At 34.9% G+C, this 25,215-nt stretch overlaps 1 long non-coding RNA gene across 1 annotated transcript in view; it reads left to right on the forward strand.

Annotated features, from left to right (window-relative positions):
- Positions 1–24,930, forward strand: part of LOC117662509 (uncharacterized) — a 31,988-nt gene extending 7,058 nt beyond the window's left edge. Inside the window, exons 2-3 of the long non-coding RNA XR_015733247.1 lie at positions 13,423–13,514; positions 24,618–24,930. This is a non-coding gene — a long non-coding RNA (uncharacterized LOC117662509). The remainder of the gene's footprint in view (positions 1–13,422; positions 13,515–24,617) is intronic.
- The last annotated feature ends 285 nt before the right edge of the window (positions 24,931–25,215 follow it).

A 25,215-nucleotide genomic window follows, 5' to 3' on the forward strand; every position in this document is an offset into this window, starting at 1 on the left:
CATACCATATTTTGTTTGTATTAATTAAATACAAAAAGCAATCAGAAAGAGAAATAAATATATAAATTGATGAAGAAAAATGCAGAAATTTTTAAAAAGAAAAACAACATACAAGGGATAGATAGATAGATAGATAGATAGATAGATAGATAGATACATACATACATACATACATACATACATACATACATACATACATACATACTGTACATGTATATAAAAGATCTACAAAAGCATTTCAGTGAATGGCCGCCTATTTTATTATATTGATCCATAACTAATCAATAAATGATTCATTTGTAAGTTGCTAATAATATCAGTTCTCCAGAGTAGTTTGTCATTTATTTATTTATTTTCCCAATGTTGAAGAATCAGATATTTGGCTATAAGGAGGAAATGGAAAATTTACTCTTTTTATTTAAATATCAATTCATAGGAGATAGAAATATAATTTTTAAAAATACAGATATCCAAGTGCATTAAATCTTGTCTCGGAGTGAATACATATAATAACTTCAAAATGGAACAATTAGAGCAGGGTAAACGATATGTTTAAATAAAGCATTAATCTTATTGTCTTCTAAACTATGATAAGCCTTCTCTAGATAAACACAATGGTTTCCACCTAAAATATTATTTTTCATTAACTAAGATGAAATATATGCTGTAATGAATATAATTCAAAACTATCAAAGCTTTTGGGTACTGATTTTAATACTTGTTTCCACTATCTAGACAAAATAGTATCTCAAATTTTTTCTTCAATAAAACTATTAAAGTTTGTATACTGATTCATTATCAACAGCAATATTGTTTAGAGTTTACATGGTTTTTATGTCCTAGGCCAAAATAGTTCTAGGTCCAAACTGTAATGTTAATAGTATTGCAATTACAAATATTGCCACTGAATCAAACCAGGAAATTAATATTTGTCATTTAAAACAGGACATGATAACCACTCAGCATTTTCATCTGTTAAATGGTTTTAAAAGATAACTCCCACTTTCTATCTATATTTTCAGTATACTGTATATGATGATTAACTCTGAAATTTGGCATATACTTATTGGGTTAATTAAAATGAGGGAAAGAATCAAAATGCCATTTCCTAGAAATGTTGAAAGATAACCTTGGAGTTGAACTAACAAGAACTCTTTGAAAATATTATACTTCAATCCCAAGACAGCCCACATAACTAAATGAATGTATGAATATTATAAATTGACCTAAAAAGGAGAATTTCTACTAAAAAGAATCATCTAAACTTTCTTAGTGGTAAATAGATATACAAAATTACATAATTCTAGAATTGAAACCCAAATTCCACTTCTTTAATAGACCGATGCATGTGTTCTAAAGGTATCTTTGGAACTGAGATCCCCACAAAAGTGCATGAATTTCATCTTGCAGATATGTATAAGAATTTCATATAAAATGTGTATTTAAGAAGAATAAGAAATAGGTTCTAATAACGTTTTGAGAACTAATAGATTTTATCAAGTCATAAGCATTCACGAGCAGCCATTCATTTCATCAGATACATATAGTTAAAATTAGATTAATTTTAAGAAAATTAATTGAATATCCTACTCTTTCCCCAAATATATTTATCAAAGCTGGTATTGAGACATGAAATTCAGATAATAAATGTCATTGGCATATTATATTTACACATTAAAGACCTATGATATGAATCATAGCTATTAAGATTTTGTCTAAAATAGAAGCATATTAAAAATCAAAGGGAAAAATGGGAAATTTGCCCAGTGCCTTGATAAAGTGAAAAAAGTAAAAATAAATGAAAATTGCTACTTTAGCTATTTTATTTTTATTTTATTTTTTATTTTTATTTGATTTATATGCTGCCCTTCTCCGGAGACTCAGGGCGGCTTACAATGCGTTAAGCAATAGCCTTCATACTTTTGTATATTTATACAAAGTCAGCTTATTGCCCCCACAAACTGGGTCCTCAATTTACCTACCTTAGAAAGGATGGAAGGCTGAGTCAACCTTGAGCCTGGCGGGATTCGATCTTACTTTAATTGCAGACAGCTGGTGTTAAATTACAGAGCTGTCTGTTGAGCTATTCAGGCTCCTATAGCTATAGGAATCACATATAGAATCTGGATCCAATTTCTACATTCATCAAAAAATCCCAAACTAGTTAGAATATCTATCTATCTATCTATCTATCTATCTATCTATCTATCTATCTATCCATCCATCCATCCATCCATCCATCCATCCATCCATCCATCCATCTAAATATATGTGTGGGTGGGTGTATGTGTGTGGCCACACTTTCTTTAAATCATGTGATATACCTGCAGCTTGATCCTCTCTGTTTACTTCTCAATCAGATTTACTACAAATTGAGGACTAATTCTTTTTTAAAAAGTAAATGTGATCACATTTGATCATTGAAGATACTGAAGATTGTTTGCATTCTACTTGATAAAACAGCTGTTAGAATTTCAATATTAATCAAAACTATAGAGCAATATGTGGACCATAAACCATTATCTCTTCTGATTTTGGTATAATTTCAACAAAGCTCCAGTAAATGATAATGATAAAATACCTCTTTCAAAATAATATATAATAAGTCAACAATCGATGACTTATTAGAATTTATTAGAAAATGTTTTATAGCATTCCACAGGAAATCCATTGAGTCCTACTTCTCTACCATCACTCAGAGCTAAGATCAGATTCATCAATACTCAGAGGCTATGAGTTCTTGTAAAAAAACCATATTGTGGGAGATCAATGGCATGCATCCCTGAATATGTAATCATGAAAGGAGCTGTAAAGAATGCTTTGCAATGCCTAAGCAGAATCACATAAATTTCAATACATGAAACAAATACCAAATGTCTGGATAAAATTATGTACATAAAATAATTCGCTGAGCTTGATTTCAATCAATAAAAACCCAATCAATATCTCCCCCCCCACACCGGTTACACCAGTTACTGAAAAAAGGTAGGATCCAGTTAGCATATTATATACAATATTTAAATCAGTTGAAGGATAATTCAGACCACCATAGACTTCAGTAGTTACTCCAAATTTTCTAGTAACCATTGTCTGTCTTCACTTCAAGTGTCTGAAGCATTGGAATATAGCTCCTTCAATGTCTGTGCATGCCCTTAATGCTTTAAATCAATTTTGTTTATTTTGATCATGGAAAACCTGTATATTAAAAAAACCTGCAACTATCATATTGACCTGGAGCTTTATCACTATTAAAAAGAGAAATATTGTTTCTCTGTATTTAATCATTGCACTGTGCTCACTTTTTTTATATCCGCCTGTTTACGGGGTTGGGGTGGACTCAGAACATGCTTTATAGTTTGTAGGAGCTTTTTAGACAAAACTGTCAGAGATTACTGTAGATTGTCAGTATAATTGCAAAAGGAATCAGTTTATGTACTCATTATTTATTTATTTTTCAATATCAAGAAGCAGATCCTAAAGCAGGCACAACAAAGAATGATTTAGAATAAATTTGGAAATAACTGAAATGTCTATTGATTGAATTATTTAAATAGTCTACAAATATGATACTTGAAAGCAAAATGAGCTTGTGAAAATAATATGGTGCAGCATTGAATCAGTTCAAAACCAGTTCCTGAAGAAGAGGAGAGCCACAATGGCAGGAATGCTTGCAATGCTTGTAGATATTGTAGTCCTTTCTTCTTCTCCTAACAGTTGAAAAGCTACAGCTGAAACCAGGCCCAGCAGACTATTTCCCTAATTTCCCTAATCACAACTAACCAGCCTACTCTGAAGATGCCACAACAGCCATAGGTTATGTAGTGGTTAAAGCATCAAGCTACAAACTGGGAGATTGTGAGTACTAGTCCCCCTTTAAGCATAAAAGCTTAAGCTGGGTGATGTTGAGCCATTTACATTCTCTCAACCCTAGAAAGGAGGCAATGGCAAACCACTTCCCAAAATGCTGTGAAGAAAATTGTAGGGACTTATCCAGGTAGTCACCGGGAGTCAAAACCTGAGTCAAAGACACATGCAAGTATCTTGTGTATCTGTCTATTGCACTGCACACAAAATACACACATAGACAAATACACAAAATAGAAAAGAGAGGCCAAAGAAATCTAAAGATTTGAGTGTGAGTAGGTTCATGGGGTATAAGTAGATTTATAGAGAAATAATGATGAAAATTGGAAATTAGTATAATGAAATAAGCATAAGAATAATAGAAGGAAGATCTAAGAAGATAAAGGATTGGCATAGATATTGCACAACGATATAGGAATAAGATAGATGGTAGATAAGAACTATCAGAACAAGTACGAAGTAATAAAGGATAAGAAATAGGAATATTATGCTAAATAAGGAATTATATTATTGATTAATGATAAGCAAAGATTTTTATACATATTCCTTTGTAATTAAAACTGCCCCAACAAGAGTTGATCTCATCCTACCTGAATATTTAAGAACCCCTGCTGTATCTCATAGTTCTTTGCCATGAGGTTGGCATTAGCAGGATTGACATCAATGGCTGGTTATACATCTTCTCAATTGGGCCAAAATATATTTTGCCTCTGATATCTCAGATTCTCACTGACAGTTTTGTGTCTTCCTGGCCCAAAAAATTGCTTTAACAACTCCCTAGAACTCTTTGAATTTTCATTAATCCAATTCTGTAAATTCAGGTACAAGCATGCAATAAAAAGATGAGGCAGCAGATTAAAGATATTGATATCTAATTAGATCTGGCATCTCTTTCCAAAGATACAGTCCTGCCCAGTTCATTCACCCTTCTTAAATCTGCTTGATATTATATTAATCATAATCCCTAAAATTCACTTTGTCTCTCTGATATCTTTCCTACTACAGTTTTAGAAGAGAAATAAAAAACACATTTTATTTTGGCAAAGGTGTTGCCCATAGAGTAAAGGAGCTATTAAAAAATGTTAGCATCACAATGGCAGAAATAATATCTGTGCTGAACTGATCATAGATCCTGTATTTAAGCAAATTTCTAGGTCATTCCAATCAATAATATTTACAATTTTTACTCCCAGGTATTTATGATTCTGGTACACTACCGTGCTTCCCCGAAAATAAGACCCTGTCTTATATTTTTTTTGAACCCTGAAATAAGCCTTATTGGCCTTATTGCCATGTGCTCAAAAGCCCAATTGGGCTTATTATCAGGGGATGTCTTATTTTGGTGAAAACAGGGTAAATTTAGTTGAATTCTGCCATATACAAAATGTGTAGCCAACCAATTAATAAGCCCAATTAATTTTACAATCTCTTCCTTTTTAGATATAATCTGAGTTTTTTTACTATTGAGATTTGTTTTGTGTTTGTTCTTCACTGCAGTAAAACTCCTTGAATGTATGAAGCTTGGCTGAAAAGAGGTCTCTTTAACTAATGCCAAAAGCTTTAAAAGACTATCACCAACAATCCCTGGGAATTCTACCCCCATCACTGGGCACCATGATAAGTTTAGTTTTAAAAATCAATAAAACATATGGGTGTGCATAAAAGTAAAATTTGTACTTAAAAATACTTTTAAAATCAAACACTTTCAAAACTGGAAATGCAAAACTATGTATGATGTAGCCTACTGCAGCCTTTGCCTTTCCCCCACTAAAATTAAATGAACCCCCTCCCATCTCCCAAACAAAGTCCATCTCTGGTTTAAAATTCTGCATCTTCTGAGGTAAATCCCCTCTGGAATGGTTACATTGAGTTTCTCACTGGTCTGATACAAATAGATCAAAATAAAGTCTCCCACCACTGTCTTAATAATAGGAAAGCAGCATCAATATTTCTAACAATATCCCTATCTAATCCCTAGTCTAGTTTCTTCATGTTTGAATTCCCTTCATTGAAAACATGCATTTTTATGAAGTACAATAATATATACCAGTCTTACAGAAAATGAATGTGAAATTCTTCTTCACTAACATGAGGATTTGTCTCCTGAAGCAGATTTTTTTTTTGTCTAAAGTAATTTCTTAGCATTAGCAATATTCAATTATAGATGATACATAACAATAAACAGACATTAATTAATTACAATGTAATAGTATTTCTAATTAGCCCATTTATTAGGACTGTGTTGCTGCATGCAAAATTTATATGGCAGACATATACATTAATACATCTCTAAATTAATTTGTGGACTGCCATGTCCTTTCTGCATATTTTTTTTTCTGGTATGATTCTTAAAAGCATACTCCCACATTCTTATCCTGACATGTAGATTAATGGGAAGCAACTGGCTTGATGACTGAATTTCAGTGAACAATAAGCCTCCAACTTTGAAATGAACTTGATATATATTTTGTTGTATGGAGTTTCTAGAAATGCAAAGTGCAAGTGAAGCATAAAGATTTAGTGAGGGCTGTAATTTCAAAGCAAAGCTTCACTGTCATTCAACAGGCTTTAAGTAAGTCCTTCAAAGAACCTTTCAGCATCTGAATAATAATTGCATGGACAATTTATATGCATATTGATATCTTGAGAAAAGATGTGGTGTAGGTGGCATCTGAATGCCTTTTTAAGACCACGTTTTTGGGTATATGGAAGTGTTAATATGGTGCAGTAATTAAAATGTTGGATTGGGATGAGGAAGACCTGGTTCAACTACATGTGCAGCCCTGAAAAATTGATTAATGGCTTTGAGCTAGTCGTTCTTTCTTACAATATTGTTGTTTTGGGAAAAGATAAAGGTTTTCATGTAAGCCAACTTTTGAATTCCTAATGAAAATGAGGGGGAAAAAATCCAACAAACAAATAATAATAGATATATATTGTTAGACATTGATTAAATCATTGATATTTTTGGATATTTATATGGATATTTAATATGGATAGACATTGTCTTTCATGTACAAGACTTCAGGTTTGAAAAAAACCCAAAAGTATTATTTCTTCTCCACCCGCCCAAATTCCAAATGTTGCCGTTCATGAGATTGGATTAAAAATAAATGAAAGCAAATTACTTGGGCAAAGCATTGTGGGTGTTAGGGGTATTTCCTTGCATTGACTTCAGCTAATTGAGATTTGCATTCCTGTCTGTTTAAGTGAGTTTTACAAATTTTCTTTGAGAAGTAAATGCTTTAAAGGAATTCCAAGAAAATATACTGTATGTGCTTTCCATATTTCCAGGTTTCTATTTTCTGAAACTCTATTTGCTAGAAGAGGATTGAAAATATTCAGTACAGATGATCCCAAACTTTATTTATCAACTTCAATAGCTAATTGTACTCATCATGTAATGACAGATAAATTATTTCTCCTAAATGCTTTGATTTTAACTTGAAAACCTTTTCCTTTTTTCCCCAGAAGTACTGTCTTTGTATTATTATTGGTGATGGTGGTGGTGGTGGCAGTAGTAGTAGTAGTAGTAGTAGTAGTAGTAGTAGTAGTAGTAGTAATTTTCTACAATTCTTTTTCCAAGAGAGAAAAAGCATGGTACAAGAATGATAATAATCTTCCATAAAATATTTCAATCAAAGCAATAAACAGTAAAACAAAATAACAACAGAACAGTGTGAGTACAATAAGTTTAAGTTAAGTTTAATTAAAAGGCAGTCTGGTCCTGGATAATTGTTACAATGCAATGTTGACAGGAATGAAGGCAGAAACCAAGTAATGATGTTCTCTTTTATGCCTATTTTTCTCCTTCTCAAGAATTTGGACCACCTTGAAGGCAGTGTTATGAGACCTCTAGAAGGCTGACTTTCCCCAGGACTCTCATCATCTAAATGAACATCAGGTGCACTAGGAAATTACATTTCCTAATGTTCCTGTCACTTAGGCAACATTAATTTGAAAAATGTCCAGGGAAGAGAAGGTGAGGTGAGTGGTGAAGTGAAGTGGTAACATCTTGTCAAGAGAACAGCAGGAAAGAAGAATAGAATGTATGGATAGATTTATAAAAGGGGTAGTTTTATTGCCACATATTCCCTAATTTAATTTGCAGTTGCCTGCTCTAAACCAATCCACACTCTATCTAGGGGATATAAGTAGAGCTTAAAGTATGCAAGTAAAAACCATGATTGCTAGGGTGTTTTGACCATCTTGCTTCCCATTTTATTGTCCATAACTAGCTGGTCACATAGGTAGGGGGTTGATACACACTTTTGTTTCCAAGGTAATTTGAAGCTCAATGGACTGTCAGACTAGCATTCAGAATAAAACATTCTTTATCATCTATTTCTTGTTATGCAGATATAAAATACATTTCCATTTGAATCTGTATAATCTCAGTTTTGTTATTTCAACCATTGAATAAAGGAAATATTGATTTTCAACTGCCAAAGAGAAAGGATTTCATTACATGGCACCATGAATTCAGCAATTGCTTCCAGCAGATATTCACTGATTTGATTCTTGATGCTTTATACAAAGAAATGAAATGTCTTTTCAAAATGGCATTTTAGATGGATTGTCCAGTCTCAGTGACAGTTCTGTTACGTGATTGGCCTGCAAAGTTTTCTCAGATGTTCTTAAAATAATATTAGCAAAATAGAAAGCATATTTACATAATGGTAACTCTACTGTATATTGTAGCAGTTTTCTCCAACCTATAGTCTGTAGCGCTACAGTTCATTATATTTGAAAGATGCCATACTTTGCGACACAGTGGCTCAGTGGCTAAGATGCTGAGCTTGTTGATTGAAAGGTCGGCAGTTCAGCGGTTCAAATCCCTAGTGCCGCGTAAAGGGGTGAGTTCCTGTTACTTGTCTCAGCTTCTGCCAACCTATCAGTTTTACAAAAGCATGTAAAAAATGCAAGTGGAAAAATAGGGACCACCTTTGGTGGGAAGGTAACAGCGTTCCGTGCACCTTTGGCATTTAGTCATGCCAGCCACATGACCACAGAGACATCTTCAGATAGCGCTGGCTCTTCGGCTTTGAAACGGAGATGAGACCGCGCCCTAGAATTGGGAACGACTAGCAGATATATGCAAGGAGAACCTTTACCTTTACCTTTATACTTTGGAAGATAGACATAAAAGGCCCTTTCGAAAACATGCACAATATATGTTTCTTCTGAAAACTCCTCAAAAAGTATTTGTTACCTGAGAGAAAAATGAATTATTCCTGTAAAAATCATAACCTAAGTAACTCCATATTTAACCTTTATATAACCTGATTTATATAACTTGTGTTCGGTTCTCCAACATTAATCTGAATAGGACGTGAGTAAGCATTTTATTCTGGGAAGCATAAGGGAACTGCAATACCTGTTTTGAGGAAATAGATGTTTTAGTACATTTTACGTTGGGTCAAGCTGACCTAAGCTTTATTGAAAAAGAGGAAAAGACTAAATGACCAATTAAGGAGAACAATAACAACAATTATGAATACATATTTAAAGGGCATTTTTGAAGGGTGATTTTGGAGGAGAACTCCAGGGCGGAACATAAAATGAAAGCCAAAAATATTATATAACAACCAAAAGCAATATGTGGTGAGGGCGTTCTAATTGTTTTGCTGATTGTCTGAAACTGTATTTAAATCATGTAACCGGAGTGATAAGACATTCTCTCTCTTTCATGGGAAAACCCTTTTGCAAAAGCTTGAAATATATATATAGCTTTAAATATATATTTTTAATAAATCTGCTTTTTACTTGTTCATGGTTTCTGTTTCACTTTTTATGAGGTTTGCTGTTTTTTTAAATCTCACATTACCTTATCTAACATATTTTTCAACAACAATAAACCTATGTAGGTTTTCTATTAATTAGTTAGGTAACATTAAATAATGGTCGATTCCAGGTGACTGCATGGACAAATACTCATACCCAATAATTCATAAAAGGGGTATCATTCCCAGATTTGATCATTCCCAATTTTTAAGAATATTGCAGAATATTTTTGATCCTATCTATATTCTTACATATTATCTTTCCATTCTTCTTCCCTCATTCTTGCCAAGTTTAATTATTTATTAGATAATTATCTAGATTATCCGCCTACACCATATGCCCAAAGGACATAAATTTTTGGATATTGAGCATCATCTCAAAGGAACATCCAGCCTTTATTTCCTCTAAGGCTGTTTGGTTCTTCTTGCAGTCCATGGTACTCTTAATAATGGTCTCTAAAGATACAATTGAATGGCATCTATCTTTTTTCTCTTTTCTCAGTGTCCATCAGTACTAATACTGACCAATAGCAGGATAAAAAGTCTGCAGGTTTTGATTCAAAGGCACTCCTCTGACACTTCTTAAAATTCAAACATTAAAAGCTTTAATAATAAAGAAAACTGTAGGAAGTTCTGCAAACGATAAGATTCAAATAATAGTCTTGTCAGATCCAAAATTCAAATTTTATTTCTTTTTCTTTACTCATGCATTGCTCATTACTCATGAGAACCACTGATTTCTCAATAGAAAAAGTGTTGACACTTGTACATAAATATTGTAATGGGTCAGTTTGATTTCAGACCTTTGTTTTTGACCTTGCTCATTTTAGCCTCTCAATAGTGCCAGTTTCCAGCTGAAAAGACCACTATTATAAACATCTTATTGTCACTGAAATTGTATTTCTTCATGATCTTGTCAACATTTGTCACTGCCCTTGTTTTAGGATTAATATCTTTTTTACTATTCTACCACACTATCTTTATATTTTCTGGAGCTCAAGAAAACAAAACTATCTATCACTCAGTTCTTTCATCAATAACTGTGTGCTAGTTAAGTATGCTGATTGATATGGTCTTTGTCTCCTTAATATTTAACATTCACTCTGATTTTTCCCTTTCTAATTTTTTATTCCCACAAATATTCTATATTTCTACCTTCAGCCTGCAAAGTATTGCTAGCTGTAACTCACACAACTAGTGTTTTGACTTCTAATTTTGATTCCAGCATTCATCTCTCCTATTGTATTATTCTTACAATATATTTGCTGTGTGTTAACAATATGCCTTATTTGGTTTGGCCTGATATGTTATATGCAACCAGTCAAGGCTATTGGAGTCAATAAACTAAAGCTAACTTTGATTAATAGTCATAATTTAGTTTAATTGTAATCAGGTTACCCAGCATTAAAGACTTTTGGTTATAAATGGAAAATAGCATGTTTTTCTAGGCCATTCGATATCTACTTTCCTCTGCCATTATATTTATATCCTATGTCTGCCCTTTCTGTGGCAGAATGTGAATCATTTGGAAATATCATTGTCGCTGCCAGTGTCTTATAGTACTTTGTCTTTATTATTACCAAGTGAAGGTGATCGTAAAGAAAGAAGCTGCACTAGATGAGAGGCACTGTTTCATGTGGGATAAAGAGTCGTGCTGGTGCAGAGGTTAGAATGTGGTATTGCAGGCTAATTCTGATGACTGCCAGGGGTTCAATCTTCACTGGCTCAAGGTTGACTCAGCCTTCCATTCTTCTGAGATCAGTGAAATGAGAACCCAGATTGTTGGTGGCAATATGCTGACTCTGTAAACTGCTTAGAGAGGGCTATAAAAAACTGGCAAGTGGTATATAAGTCTAAGTGCTATTGCTAAATGCTATTGCTATTTCTTATTCTTATGAAGAAAGGAGGAAAGAATGATCTTAACCCACAGTTCTGCATCTTCTCTTTCTGTTCTATTTATCATATAAATATAAATTTGATAAATACATTTATTGACTGAGACAGTGAAAGGCAACTAGATTCTGCAAATATGTATACATACAATAGTGAATCAAGAACCTCTATTATGGTTCTTTGAGTTAAGGCTGTGCATGATGCCTCCAATGATATGACTTTCCCAGCTTCAATCACATTCCTAGACCTAGACCAGATACTACCCATTGGCCTTGATATGAGCTGCAAGACAACAACATTCACTTTATAATCAGTAACAGAGGGAAGACTATCACCTTCATAAAACCTTTTTAAAGTACCTCTAAATACTGTATCCTAGCACATTTTATCCAATCAGACACTCTCCCCCCAAAAAAACATCTTGTAGATGACATGCATGTATAATAATTACTATTTGGCAAGACCTTTTTAGAGTACTGGGAACTACAGCTTGAAACAGTAATCCTGACTAAATTAGGTGTAGCTGCAGTGCTCACAGTCAATTATTTCAGCTAATAACAATGCATGTCTGTTCTACTGGACACATACTGATGAACACTGCCAAGAGTGGGTCTCTCACACTGCGAAGTGTTAAGTAAACTTCTTCCTGCCACTCCTTGAACTTCTTTTGCAACTACACTATAACAACATCTCAATTGCTAACAAGGAGGACCCTTGGGTGTGATTGTTCAGCTTAGCAGTTTACCATCAGCTGTCCATCTGCTGACCTTTAAGACCATTAACTGCTTTTCAAAATATATTGCACATCTGCTAGGGCAAGTTTTACAATAATATTTTTCTCTGCACAACTAAAAAGTACGCACACAGGAGAAGGAGCATATGGTACTGAAACTTTGGCCTTTTTTAAAAAAAAAATTTTTTTTTCTTCAGACTGTTGCATCTCCTACACAGGGCTGATTCTCAGTATCTTTCTCCAGGTCATCCTTTGTCACATATCTTATGAGAATCTGTGGGGTGGTGAACTCTTTTCTGTTACCCTTGGAGTTTGTAGGTGAAAGGACTGTCAATTGTATAGTCAATTGAAGAGTAAAAATGAGTCTTCTTGGAAAATTTCGTTTTTACAACTTATCTCCATTTTTGTAAGGTCCTAATGCATGGCATTTGGTCATCCAAATCTGCTTTCCAGGAAGCACAGTCTCTGCATGTTACCAAATCACTTGTTATGATTCCTGTATTTCTCATCCACACTTTGATGTGAAGGGTACACAGAAAATAAGGCCGTATTCAAAACTTCACATAAATAGGTATGAAGAGACATTTAGGCCAGCTAAACAGAGGAAGCTATTTTTTAAGGGGGCAGGGTTCTCCCAAAGCTTTTTATGGCATTGAACTGGACAAGCTGTTGGATTCCCTCTCCCCAGTTATTTCAATCTGCCCTTTTAGATCAGGTATATTTCCCCCAAAATAGCTGCATCCCTTTTGTAATTCCAGAAGACCCTCAAGATCTGGCTATGTCATCAGGCCTGAAGGGCCCCAGGAACCAGAAATATGCTCTAGTCTAATGACTTATTGTTGAGGTGGCCATTTTCATCCTCTCTTTGCTGAGGGGCTTACATATTTGTTTTTTATACCATTTATTTCTTAATCTAGATTTTTACATTTATTTATATATGTCATTTTTGGTGAGATGGAAGGCTGTAAAAATTTAATAAATTCAATTAGCAAATTGTTTCAGTGCATTATTGTTGTTTTAAAAAATGTCAACCCAGTATGAATGCATATACTTGCTTTCTCTGAGAACCCACACTGATGGTAGCTGATACCTACATCTATCTTGTTTATTTGTTAGATGTTGTTTATTTGTATTTTGTTCTTTCTCCAGGCACATAAACTGCAGTTGCCTTCTTTTAATACCAATAACAATCTTACGAGATAAAGTGGGCTAAATGTGAGTGACTGACCAAAAATCACCTGGTAAGTTTTCACAGCTGAGGTTGGACCTCGATCTCCTTGTTACTAGTCTTAACTCTAACAATTACAACTAGTAATAAATGGTAAATGGGTAAGGTGACCAGACGTCCCGCTTTTGGCGGGACAGTCCCGCTTTTGAGCAATTTGTCCCGCGTCCCGCGGCGTTTTAAAAAAGTCCCGATTTTTCATTCTGCCTCCTGAATCCCCGCTGCTGGCTAGAGGGAAAAAACCTGTTTAAACTCTTGCCGCGGGGCTTCAAAGGGCCGCCCTACCTTGATTAACTCGGCTTCCCCCTCTCAGCTGATTTGCGCAGGGCTCTGCTCTTCCTAAATTGCTCCAGCAGTTTTTTTTTTCTCTTTGTGCAAACCAAGCTCAAAACGAAAGTGAAACTGGCTGTTGGCTTTGCTGTTTGCTTGCAACGTTGGAAAATTAGGCAGCAGATTTATTTTCCTTTTCCTCACCAAAAAAGGTAGGTGTAAACAATGGGAAATTATTTAGGGCAAAAGAGGAGAGTTCAAGATTTTAAAACACAAAAGAAAAAAAGCTCTTTTTAACTAGGGAATTGTAATAATTGAGATACTATTAATTGTATACTGTGTTGAAAGCAGAAATGGTTAAGTTGTGGTTTGGAGGAATATATGGGGGAAATTATTTGGTTTATTATTATTGGTAAGTATAATTAATTGATTTGTAAGAAATTGGATTGCATGGAAATAATTGGAATATTCATGTTCATATTGATTAATATACAAAAAAGATAGTTATATAACTAATTGATTTATATTAAAATGTTGAATTTGTATTAAACAACTGTATTACATAATTACATAATTAAACAATGTGAGGATGGATATAAAAATAGATGACAATGGGAAGGGGTATAAAATAGAATAGAAGGGAAAAATTGAATTTGATTAAGATTAGAGATGAGGATGAAGGGTAATATTGTTTTTTTTAAAAAAATAGATGAGGAATAAATATGGCAAAAAGGAAATATAGAAATTGTAAATTTAATTGAAATGACTAAACACTGTTTAAATTTGTGAACCAGCCAAATATTCTGTTCAAAGAAAATACATTGTATGTATGTGTGTTTCTAATTATTGCTATTTATTCATATTTGTTCTCTTTTATTCTTTAAAGTTTAACAATTCATTCTTTATCTTAATATCTTTATATTTGTTTGGGGTTGGCTTTCTTCCCTTTCATCTTTTTTATTGTACAGCAATCTTTCTCCTCAAACCTACCACCTCTCTTTTCTTTCCTTCTTACTTTCTCTTCCCCCCACCCTCTTTTTCTCCTCCCTACTTCCTCTTCCTTTCTCCTTCTCCTCCTCTCTTCCTCCCTCTCTTAACCGTCACTCCTACTCTAATTTCCCTTCCCTTCCTTCATCCCTCTCTATTACTGTATCCTTTTATGCATATGGACTACTCAGAGGGCTGAAAAAGTTATTTTTGACTGGTCCTCGCACTTTTGACCAGTCCTCGAACTTACGACTGTCCTCACATTTTACGTTTTTGCCCTATCTTGTCACCATGGTGAAGAGAAGCAGTTGTGAAATGAGTGACATGGTTGTTAAGAATGCTGCACGGGCATAAATGTGAGGATGGTCATAAGTGTGAGGACCAGTCAAAAGTGTGAGGACCTGTCAGAAATGACTTTCCAGCCCTCTGAGTAGTCCCTATACACATAGCCATGGCCACCCGGTCACATGACCAGCTAGCCACGCCCACCCAGTCACATGGCCTCCAAGCCACGCCCACACATTAAGCCACGCCCACAATGGTGTCCCTCTTACCAATGTTAAAATCTGTTCACCTTACCCTATACACATAGCCATGGCCACCCGGTCACATGACCAGCTAGCCACGCCCACCCAGTCACATGACCAGCTAGCCACGCCCACAAAATAAGCCACGCCCACAATGTCCCTCTTTACCAATGTTAAAATCTGGTCACCTTATAAATGGGAGAAGAGGGAAAATGTGCATAGCTATATTTGGATTACAAGATGGCAGAGCCCTTTCTGCACTGAATTTCTCTCTTCTCTCTTCTATTGTTTTACTTCTGACTGCTTCTTTTTTCATAGTAAGTCTGATCATAGTAAGATTTGAAATCATAGAAGGAATCAGAAGTAGAGCATGGCATGCATCTTTATAAGGGAAATGAATTCAAGGTACAATTTTTAGTTTGCTGATCCCCACCTAGTTACTCCTTTCAGCTTTCTTCTAGATCTCCATTAGCCTTATTATACAACCATTGTTATTTTCTTCTATAGACTCCTACTGCTTTAAATGGATGAAATTAAATAAACATGCTTAAATAATACTTAGCTATTTCAATTAGCAGCAGCATAATATAAATAGTTGTGATAATATGAGAATTACTATGAATCTCTTCCTTACTAAAAGTGGATGGGGAATTGGAAATATTAAGCAATACTATGAAAATGAGACAGAAGATGGAGGCTAGGATTTTAATTTTGATTAACTATAGTATGATAATACTTAATTGTTTTCTATAAATATAATTACCACTCACTGGCAGTATTTATAACTACATTCTTTATTTCAGCCAACATTTTAGGTTACTCTTTAGGAGTAACCGTTATTGATAAATCAAGTTGATATAGTATGCAAATGTTAAAGGTTGAATGGAATTGGAAATCCCCATTTTATCCAAAATAATCCAATCCACTTTTTAAAATATTAATCTCAATAGCGAACATTTCTATAAATTCTAGGTTATGTATATTGAGTAGAAAATAACATCTTGGATGTACTGAGCCCCATTATCTTTCTATAAAAAAGAATGAATAAATCATCACATTGCTGGAGATACAATAAAGCTTTATTAAAACATGGTTTTACAATATCCCATTGTTACCATGTTATAAAAAATAATTATATGTTTTGACTTTGAAAAAAGGTTTAATATTTTCAAGCATCCATAATCTTTTGAACTATAGCCCTAAAATATAGTAGCTGGACAGAGAAAATAGATTCTTCTAAATCACACATTAGTCCTTCAACATTGGAAAGAAACATTTATGCTTCGAGTGGATTGAAATCCTAATGTTACTTGTGATGAATGAGTTGCTTATACAGCATAGTACATATTGAGTTTTTTTTCCTGTGTTTTATTTTTTTCTAATTAAGTAAAACCATTTTAAAAAAAATGAGGCAGCACCATTCATAAGTAAGAGATGGTCAAAAAAGAACTGAAAAAAGAACTGAAGTCCCTAAAAGCCAGATGACAAAATCCAGGGTTTACTTTCCTTTTCCTTTCTTAATGCAGTTCCCTGGAACCAGTAAAAGAAATTGGCCAAGTTCCATTGATGGAAAAGCATAGCTGGATATGGACACAGAGCTCATCTACACTCTTTTCAGATCTATTGTCATAGGCCTGAACAAGCAAACAAAGCTAGAATTTTAAATATATTTATTTAAATATAAATAAATTTAAACAGATTAACAGAACCAAAAGAAAAAGCAGCAACTAATGGGACCTTCAGCTGTTTCAAAGAGAAAATGACCTGTGTTTTTCTTTCCACATTTTGTCCGAGAAGGGAAAAAAGAAACCCCACTGTCTTTAATGGATCATAGTGTTGAATTAGCTGATCAGAGCTGCCAAATCTGCAGCAGTTAAAAATAAAATGTCTTTTTTTCTTTTCCTTGGCCAGAAATCTAAGGTTACCTGTGCTTAACTGAATCAGAAAAATAAAAGGTGCTTACATTTACTTAGTAGGCTTAAAAGATTAGTAAAGATTATATCCCATGCACCATGTTTTTTAATTTACTATTTCTGACCTCTGGAAGGTTTGTAATACTAGTTCTCTGTCATAAAGGAAGCAAACTGAAATCAATTTTCTTTAGTCTGTATTCTCAGACAGCATAAATTCAATGTAGATAGTTTGTACTGCTATTGGTTTACTTTGCCTATCTACAATGATGCTTCATTTGAACAGATCCAGGAAGAACGTATTGGGGGAAAGCATGGATATTAGTGCTAATGTTTTAATAACGCATCATTGTATTAGCAATGGGCTAAATGTCAAGGTAGGTTATGATTCTTCCCATTAACACCATGTCCATGTTTCTGTTCCTATGCAGATTAATTTAACTGCCCTTCAAAACACATTTTCTTTACCATCTAATAATTGAGTTATAGTTGTTCTAATTACTATATTACTTTCACCAAATTTGCGATGTGTAAGTCTCATTCTGACATTCTAGTTCTCCAATATGCTGCAAATGATATCATTACAATATTCCACCATTTCATTGCATGAATAAAATGACAAAATTTGTGTGTGTGTGTGTGTGTGAGAGAGAGAGAGAGAGAGAGAGAGAGAGATTCAATGCTAAACAGCAGTAGGAATGGACTACTGCAAATGGCTTTTCTAAGGTCCAAATGTGAACACACACACACAAGATGAAATGTTCTGAGGAACGATGATAGATTCTAACAAAGGATTATGATCCATCTGATTAAATATCAGGATCCACCCAGAAGAGATGACCAGGAAATTACAGTAGATCACTGGTCTTTGCACAGTCCTGTTCTTACTTTTGCTTTATAGTTAGTTAAGCTGTTTACTAAAAGCAAATAGAAGAAAGATTACTATTATATATTAATATTCACTGCCAAATATCTAAAATCACTGTTTTTAAGACACATGAGTATGTATGCACCTTTGTTTCAGGGGTAAAATGCACTTACCTTTGCTACTGGAGGAGATGTGAGAGATGCATGTGCAGAGGATAAAAAAACAGGAAGTGATGACATCCTGGCAGGTGGGCGGAGCCTCCCGCTGCTGGCCCTACCAAATTGCACAAGCCAGATAGATCCAGCTGGATTTCACCGCTGCTTTAATTCCAATTCAACTTCTGGATGATTGCCCAGACTATGCAGTTTTCTTGGCAAAATTTTCATAAATGGTTTGCTCTTGCCTTCTTCTTAAGACAGAGGGAGAGTGACTGGTCCAAGGTCACCCAGCTGATTTTGTGCTAAGGCAGAACTAGAACTCACATCTTCTGATTTCTGGCCCAGCATCTTTCACCATCACAATAAACTGACTACTTTACAACTTGAAAGATAGAATATATATGGAAGTCATTATTAAGTGGTGTTACATGTTATTATTCTGTCATTACACAAAGATCTTTTGTCATCTTTGCTTCACTTATCCACGTAATCCTCTCTTACTGTCTGGGCTTTTCCTGTCAAATGATCTTTGCTAATTCCACCCTTTGATTGTTATCTTGTGCTGTTGTTCACAGGTGAATGCACCTGAGTCTTATAATGACTGATCATCCACATTTCTCTTTCTTTTTTTTTCTATAATGCTATCATGTGATTGACAATCAAAAAGACTATCAGTCAAGGAAGGTGGAAAACATTAAATGATGTATTATACCACTTTGCAAACTTGTGAGCAAAGTCAAACAAGACACTGAAAAAGAAAACACTACTGAATGAAAAATAGGCTATGGTGCATGGGTGAAGAGCAATTATGCTTCATGAATATATAAAATAGCCAAATTGCTCTCTAAAGACAAAGCAAAACAAAAGCAATGTTAGAATGCTTTATAATGTTCACTTTATCTAAATGAACCTTTGCTTAGGGATTCCTCTCCCCATATTATATAGTTTAAAGCTGCCCCTGAAGATTTCCCCCTGAATTTCTCATGATGATCAGGAGCGCCAATTTGGGCTTTGAAAATAATTGGCCCTTTATGGACCTAGGGGGTTAAGGATGGGACCTGAAGGAATTGGATATATCAAGCATAAATAACTGGGAGTGGGGGAGAGGGGTTGGAATAGAAAGCCTCGAATAAACATGTGGTCCATAGGTAGAAGGATGTCCTTCTATCCAGTGGTCCAGTGGTCCATAGATAAAAGGAGAATGTTTACCAGTATTTCATACATCCTGTAACTTGTTGTACAATATAACAATTTTACTGGCTTGACTAGAAAATAAAAGATTGTTGGGATGGTAGCCTTAATTACTTTGCTTAGACATCTATTTCCAGAATCCAGCCTAGAATCTAATACTTTGTTTTGCTCTTGTTTTTCTTCAGCATTGCTCTTGCTGCCACAGTGTTCTTCTAAGTGATGATTATCCTTTTTCTAGATGTTGCCCTTGATTATTACTAAACTAGCAAATGTTATCATATTAATGAATGCTGAGCATTATCTATTGCAAGGATATCATAAAGGTGCAGTTTTCACTTCATCCCACTACAAGGAACCCAAACAGTAAGAACTAGGTCTCCAATATTGTGGTTGGGTTGCAATATTTTTCACTCATGCGTAATATTCATACAGATATCATTATAATATCTGCAATTATATTACTTTGCTTTTTGGGGGGGGTAGTAAATGTGACCAGAAAAAAGAAGTGACATCATTATAAAGGGATAGTTGATCTAAGAGGTCAAGTCTAAATTTCTTTATGTCTGCTTCAGTGCCATTAGGCCCAAGCCACAAGGTACAGAACTGGACACCATGGGCTAGGACAGTCCCCAGTTAGAATTTATGTAGGGAGCAGGCCATGCACAAGTTGTTTTTAAATCTGTATTTCTGTAATTTGCAGAGCTGGTCCAAAGTCCAGTGTTTCTCAACCATGCTGACTGGGGAATTCTGGGAGTTGACGTTCACATATTTTAAAGTTGCCAGAGTTGAGAAACACTTGCAATAGTCATTGCTTTCAGTACATCATTAACTGCATGTACCTCAAGCAGCAGTCCACTGAATCAACTTTCTCCCAGGCTAAGGGAATACTAAGGCTTTTGGGCATGCATTCTACCATTGGAATGGCACAACTCGCTATATGGCCAACTTACCACAGCCAAATCACTGCAGGACAATTTGTCATGTCCAATTCATCATGGAACAACTCACCGCAGGACAATTTAACAATTCAATTATTTAAATGAATTTAAAAATTATTTTTTGTCATTCACATTTTATTCTGTCTTTCCTTTTGCATCATTTCTTTAATGATTCTATTCTACCATTTCTCTGATATTAGTGCAACTCTTGTCCTTCAGCAAGTTGTCCCGCGATGAGTTAACCATGGCAAGTTGCCTCACAGTGAGTTGGCTGTGGCAAGTTGGCTGCAGTGAGTTGGCCATGGCAAGTTGGCCATGGCTAATTATCATAGACTTGTCTGCCACAACCTTGAGTGGCTGGCCAGCAGCACACTGTTTATCCTTCTATGGCCAGTTGACTGCAGCAGGAGAGGCAGTATTACAAGTAAAAAGACAGAAGAGGGAGGAATAGCAAGAAGGGAGAGATGAGGGAAGGAAAGAAAAAGAAAAAGAAAAGAAGTGGGGAAAGAAAAATAATAATGGTGGAGCAGAGAAGAGGAACAGGAGGAGGAAAAAGGAGGGAGGGAGGGAGGAGAAGATTCAGCAAGGAGAGGAGGAAGGAAGAAGAAAATAGCAGTAGTCATTTCAAGGAGGGGGGAGAGGGCAGCTGGTAGAGAATAATACACTGTGAACTTTTATTTACACTGTCAGCTTTTATTTCTAAAACAGGAATAACAAGGTTGCCTTATGCAACTTTCTATCTATTAGTTTTTAATAAGTAAACAAAGAAAAATAACATTGCTTTATACAGAAGCAAAATACAACTTCTGCAAGAAAACATGATTATTTTTCAATCCATATCAGTGCTGTTATGCCTTCAAATTGTTCATTATTTTACCCTGAAAATAAGTTAAAGTCATCGAGAGCCCTAGCTTGTAAACTATTATTTTGCAGACTGACTTGGATTGTCTAGAACTGTAGCTGTGGTATAGCACATAAAAAATCAATTTGGTTCATGGCAATCATGTATCAAGGAACTTGGTCTGCCACTTTCCTACTATCAATCGTTGAGCAAGGATACAGGGGCAAGGGAGCATAATTTGTTTTGGCAAGACAGGCCACGCAAAATGCTTAACACTCCTTTGCCTGTTGCATCTTTTGACAGGCCTGTGACTTGACTCTCCTACAAGTCAACACACTCAATTTAGCTGTGGAAAGGTAATCTCCAGAATCATTTTGGCTTCCTATCTCTATTTTCACCTTTGTTTCTTTGAACATTTCAGATATAGGGCTTATATTGACTTTATTTAAAAATAATTCTCCATTGTCAATGCAAAATACACATTGCTTGTCTCCTAAATTCAGATTCTCTTCATATAGCAAGTATTAACAAACTAAACTGAAAAGGCTTTCAAAATGAAAGTACAAATTAAACAGCTGTCTATTTATCTACTAGCATTACATAGTTGAAAGAAACCAAGGAAAGTATTCAATTATTTTTTATGAGGATATGATTTAGCCAAAGCCACGCTATACCTTCCTGATAATTTTTTTCCCAGCAGCAGCAGCAACAGCAGCAAATACAGAAATCAATGCAAGGAAATGTTGAAGCTTTTTAAAGGGTACCCTTCAAGAAAACAAATAATCATGATTTTGAGGTTTAATAAGAAATGCTATAGAATTAATTGCACTTTGTTTATGTGGTGGGGGGCTAACCAATATTATGTTTGTAAGAAACAAAGCAAAGAGGTCTGTACAATTTATTTACTTATATTTCATATTTCTTGACCGCCCATCTCCCCCAGAGAGGGGCTATGGGTCATGTACAATATATTTAGATTGATGTGATGAATGGGGAAATACATCCCTGATTTATTTTCACTTCCTCCCCATCTCTTTCTTTTCTTGAAGGCAGATTTAAAAAATAAAAATAAAAAGTCTTGCTGGGGCAAATAGAATTGAAATGTACAGAGTTAAATTTTAAGGTGTGTCAAATTTTTCAACTTTCAATTTCCATACATTTGGGGCACTCAAAAATTGTGTCATGCCTTGGGGATTGTAAAGATATTTTGGTTACTTTAATATAATTTAGATGTGCTTGGTAAGTAACTACATAAATACAACTTTTTAAACATTTTGTTTGTTTCATTTGGATGTTGTTGGACTTCCTTAGTTTTGAGGTAGCTATGGGATCCTGTTTCTCATTGTACAGTATTGACCAAAATTGTGGAAACCTTTTGAGAAAAGTGTATTTTCTAAAACTAGCTAATAACACTACTTTTTTGGGGGGGGGAGTAGTACCATAAAATTATATATCAATGGAAAGATAATTTAAGAATATAATGCAATAACTTTTATGAAGGATTTGCTATTAGAATAGCAGTTACAGTATAAAGAATAAAAGTGAAACACGTAGAAAAAACGAGATATACAAAAATTATCACGTCAGTTAATACTTAGTTGGGTAACCTTTAGCATGAATTACAGCCTTACAACATCTTCCCATGGAGTGAACCAAGTCTTTCAGTTCTGCAGCTGTTATAATATGAAAACCAAGATTGAATGATTGCTTCTATTAATTGGGTTTTATTGCTGGGTCGCTTCTGACTAACAAGTTTCTTTAGTCAGCTCCATAGATTTTCAATTGGGTTAGCTCTGGGCTATTCCCAGGCTATTCCAGCAGTGGAATATGATTATTTTGAAACTCCCAAAAAAGTGGTGTTATTAGCCATCAAACCTCAAAAATACACTTTTCCCAAAAGGTTTCCACAATTTTGGCAACTACTGTACAGTTGATCTGCAGCCTGCATGGCTTCTCACTCTTCCATAAAATCCTAAAAGAAATACGAACAAGAAGCAATGTAAGAAGTCATCTGCATCAATAAGGCAAGCTAAAATGCAGGGATTTGGAGGGAAGAGGTAGGGTGCCTCCTCCATTAGTGTATCAACCACATCCAGCCAGCAGCTTCTCCTTCAAGGCCCCATGTCAGCCAGCATAGCCAGGTTTTAATGACTCTCCTGAAGGCTAAAAGGCAGGGGGTTATTTATTGAATAAACCAAACCATAAACTATGGTTAATAATCCACAAAGGCTGTCTAGACAATTTGCACAAAGACAAAAACAAATGAACATCATTGTAACTTAATTTGTCGTGGGAACCTAAGTATATTATCTCAAAAGAAAAGAAAGTTTTCAGGGAGCTAGGTTCCTCTGGCTGCAATTCTTCAAAGCAAAATGTATCAGGCTCTATTGGATTATTCTGCAATTAAAATTTATTCCCACCTGCATTTTAATCCTGCCATGTCCTCCGAATGCATGGGCAGTTTACAAACTGGATGAGAATTTGGCTGGAGTGGGTTGTTTAGCACTTGTCAACAGCTGTCAAGCAAAAGATATTGAGCTCCTGGGAGCTATATCTAGAAGACAGAATGAGCTTGCAGTTGTGAAAGATGTTGGAAATCTGAGACAGATTTCCTATCACTAAAGGTCTGAGCTGAAATGATAACAAAGCAGGACTCTTAAACAACCAAGCTAATCCCTTGTCTTAAACATTCTCAGGATTTAAAGTGACACAACATTCAGCATCTTGCAGCATAATTGAGTATTCTCTAGTTGCACCTTCCATTTTCTCTGTTAAAAAAATAGTATGGGTGAAGGGACGTAGTCAATTTATGATGACAAGCACTGGATTCTGATTTCTTGTCTGAATTCTCCAACACTGTATGTCCAGAAGTAACATCAAGCACATTACCTCTTCTGTCTCCTGGAATAGGATTTTAGAAAATTCACTTCTGTGGTATCCCAATGGTAGGGATAGATCTTTGCCTGGCATATTTTTACAAAAGACTCTCCTTCTTAAGGAATACAGTGTTATATATATTTGAATCAGCATGCTCATTGTCTGTTCATTACTATTGGAACTTTTTTTATGGTAGTCCAGCTATTTCCTCCCAGCAAGATAGACAGAAATTGGAATCAAAAATATCTGAAGGGCACCAAGTAGTATGGTTTAAGTGTAAACTGTTTTGGGTTCACAGTAAATTTTAAGTGTTTTGCTTTCAAAATAAAATACCAACTATTCACCAGAAAATGGAGATATTTGAAGTGACATTGCTTTGGATGTTACATATTGACAGGAATATATTCTTGAATCTTCCTTTTAGAGTTTTTTTAAAAATGTTTTTCTTCCTGTGGATACTGCTTCTCTTGTCACTAATTTGGCTATACTGGGTACATAGAATGCTTGCTTGTTTACCAGAAAGGATTCAATTGTTCCATTTATATATTATAGGTATAATAATTAGAGTCATCACTGTATTTGCTACATACTCATGGACCAGCCTTCTTCTGGAATTCAGGCTGGTGACAACATCTAACTTTTTGAAAGGCAATCAAAACAGGATTTGAAGACTGATATTAGGGCCTCTTTCAAGTGAAGAAAAGCTACATATAAGATTGAACAGATGCCCTATGTGTATATATCTTCTAAGTGTTGGGAAATTGAACAGTGATCTACTATCACTGAAACCAGTTTGTTCATCTTGTAAAAATGTACTCTCATTCTATCCTGTTACAGAACTTCCAGCATAAATGCCTTACAATAATTTGCTGATTGTATTCAGAGTCTGATGACTTGTAATTTGCCAGCTTGTTTCTATTGCCTGTTTTTTAAAATAGAGATAACTGTTGCAAAACAGCAGTTTTCTGAAATGTTCACAGTTTTATCCATGGGAGCAGGTTGAAATGCAAGAAGCAGGGCTAACTAATCACCATTAGTCCTAATTAGTTCTGCTGGGATAAAATGCAACATCTGAATAATAACCATACTGGAGGGAGATCTCAATAGCTGAGTTTGTACAGATAAACTCCATCATTTATATCCTGTAAGA

The sequence above is a fragment of the Pantherophis guttatus genome, chromosome 3, assembly GCF_059756535.1.
Source record: "Pantherophis guttatus breed Tessera chromosome 3, ASM5975653v1, whole genome shotgun sequence".
Lineage (NCBI taxonomy): Eukaryota > Metazoa > Chordata > Lepidosauria > Squamata > Colubridae > Pantherophis > Pantherophis guttatus.